Here is a 2,489-nt window from a genome sequence, read left to right on the forward strand (position 1 = left end):
CCGTGATAAATAAATGTAATTATTGTGAAGCCAGCTGCAATGGATCATTGATCCACCAGGGGGTGCAGTGGGGTTCCACACTGGAGCTCATGTGAAATCAACTTCGATACAGTAAGCTGGATGTACAGTATGTCTGGTACTAATGTATAGCGGATCTTTGTTAAGATCCATATGTCACGGATAGGATCATAGTCTGTGCTAAATAAGACATGTAATCATTTACAAAACATCACCATGTTGTTATTTAACAAAATAATGTTGTTTAGTCGAAAAAAAGGAACGAGAGGAAATGCAGCCGGCTCTCCCGATTTTTAATCCTAATTTAATCATCATCTTCACCACGATCATTTATGCTTATGTTCGCCGAATTGACATGAAATCACTGACAAATATGAATATTCTGTATTCAACTTCATTGAAACGATCGGGACCCTGGGTGTTATTTTTCCCCACAATGACCAAGTCGCTGCAAATTATCCCGTTTATTCCATGTCCACATTCTCAACAAAGTAACAACATGACTCCCAATCTTAATTGAAATGCTTTTATGGATTTAGAAAATGTTTTTATTGATTTAAAAAATAGTTGTATGTATTGATTTAAATTGACCTGCATCCGCTAAGAAAAATAGTCACTAGACACTTGACACAGTGGCTTTAGGCAAAGCAGAAAAAGAACACTCAAACCGAGAGATGAGTTATTATTACAACGTGACTTCACTATTATTTAACAACTGTTTTTATTGGGTTCTTTTATTTGGGGTTAAGTATAGGTGAATTCCCCTAATGTGGGAAGATCGTGATGTCTCCTCCGATCTGCTTTATGATATTCTTTCTCCCGCTGTGTAGATTGGGGGACCGCCGTCCTCTGTCTTCAATGTTCGACATCGCGTGAAACAGAGGATTTCGACATTCTGTATTCATTGCTTACTTCCTTAAACCTTTTCTCCTCCTTATCTCTTTCATGACTTTTTATTTAATGCTTTATAACAGCTGTAATAGTTAGTTTAGAAATCCTAGAAACACTTTTACGGCAGCTCTCATTTACGGTAACTCCTTCTGACGTCATAGCTACCCACGTATAATATATAAACAAAGTCTTGGCTTTCAGAATATTAAACTTTTATTTCCAAAATCACACGATAAATACATTTGTGAAGCTTGTAAAGGGAAGATGACAGGCACCTCTCACTCGCAATCTGCTCCTCCGCAGCACCGCCCCCTCCCTCCGGCTGAAATTATGAATGTACAGTAAGGCATATAGTAATCATAGATAACACGGCAGGGTCCGTTACAGTTTTTTTCATCTGATTTCAAATAAACAAAGTCTTGGCTTTCAGAATATTAAACTTGTTTCGGCAAATTTAGATGATAAATACAACTATGAAGCTTGTAACGGCATAATTACTTAAGCGGAGAACGGAGTAATTTAACGTTACAGCAGGCATAACAACAGCCGGTGTTTATTTTATTATTATATATAGTCGTTATTCATTTGTTTTAAAGCTCAATAAGGAAGATTTAAACTTTCACACACGTTGACCGGCGAAAAAAAAACTCTGCCCGGTTCCCTCGGCCCCCACCACGTTGAATAAACAGAAGGCTGCTTTTGTGGAGGAAGTTACAGCGCTACGTACAGGCTCGGCATATGTACTACAGCTTTTTCCAGCGGTATTCATAAATCTCTTAATTTTGACCTCAAAGTGCACCAGATTGATGCATTTAACTTCAATATAAAGAAAAACATCTTCTGTTGTAACAACAATAACATTATAAATAGTAACATAGCTGAACATGGTATTGCACATTTAGCTTTCAGTGTTACTGACCTGAGATGTTTTTATTACATGAATTAAGGTGACTGAGGCTTTTTAACATAGACTTTTCAGTGTCCCACATACCCACATACCGTTCACCATCCCCCACCCCCCTACTGTATGTTGATTTTTTACTTTGTTTGCCTACATGTAAATGGGTGGCATTTAGTACCTACCCCCCTCTGAGTGAATACCTGCTTAGCTACTTGGCACTAAGTACAGATATGTCTACCCTTTCTTCTTAGAGTTAGCCAAGAGGCTATTTTTCATCTGTAGTTAGTTAGATTTGAAAAGTCAATCTAAAAGACATTTCATTTTAAACAAGTAAATACAATACATTTAAAACATGCAACATACACTGTAAACAAAATCTGTAATCTAGGCAGTAAATTGCTGTATTACCCACAGTCATTTACTTTGAATTTGTAATACAGTGTGATACTGTACATTATGCTGCACTGTGGGAATATTATCCTTAGGCGGGAAATGTATGTAAGCTTTTGGGGATTCATTAATGCATTTATTGCCATCACCATGCTTTTTCAAGACTCTTTTAAATTCTATCATTTTATAGGCCTATTTAAGTTTCACTTTTCTGAAAATAACAAAGCAGGGTTGAGGAAATATTCCCAACTGCATCTTCAAAAGTAATCCAAATAGCTACATCAGCATC

Source organism: Trematomus bernacchii, unplaced genomic scaffold (assembly GCF_902827165.1).
Source record: "Trematomus bernacchii unplaced genomic scaffold, fTreBer1.1, whole genome shotgun sequence".
NCBI classification, from domain to species: Eukaryota; Metazoa; Chordata; class Actinopteri; order Perciformes; family Nototheniidae; genus Trematomus; species Trematomus bernacchii.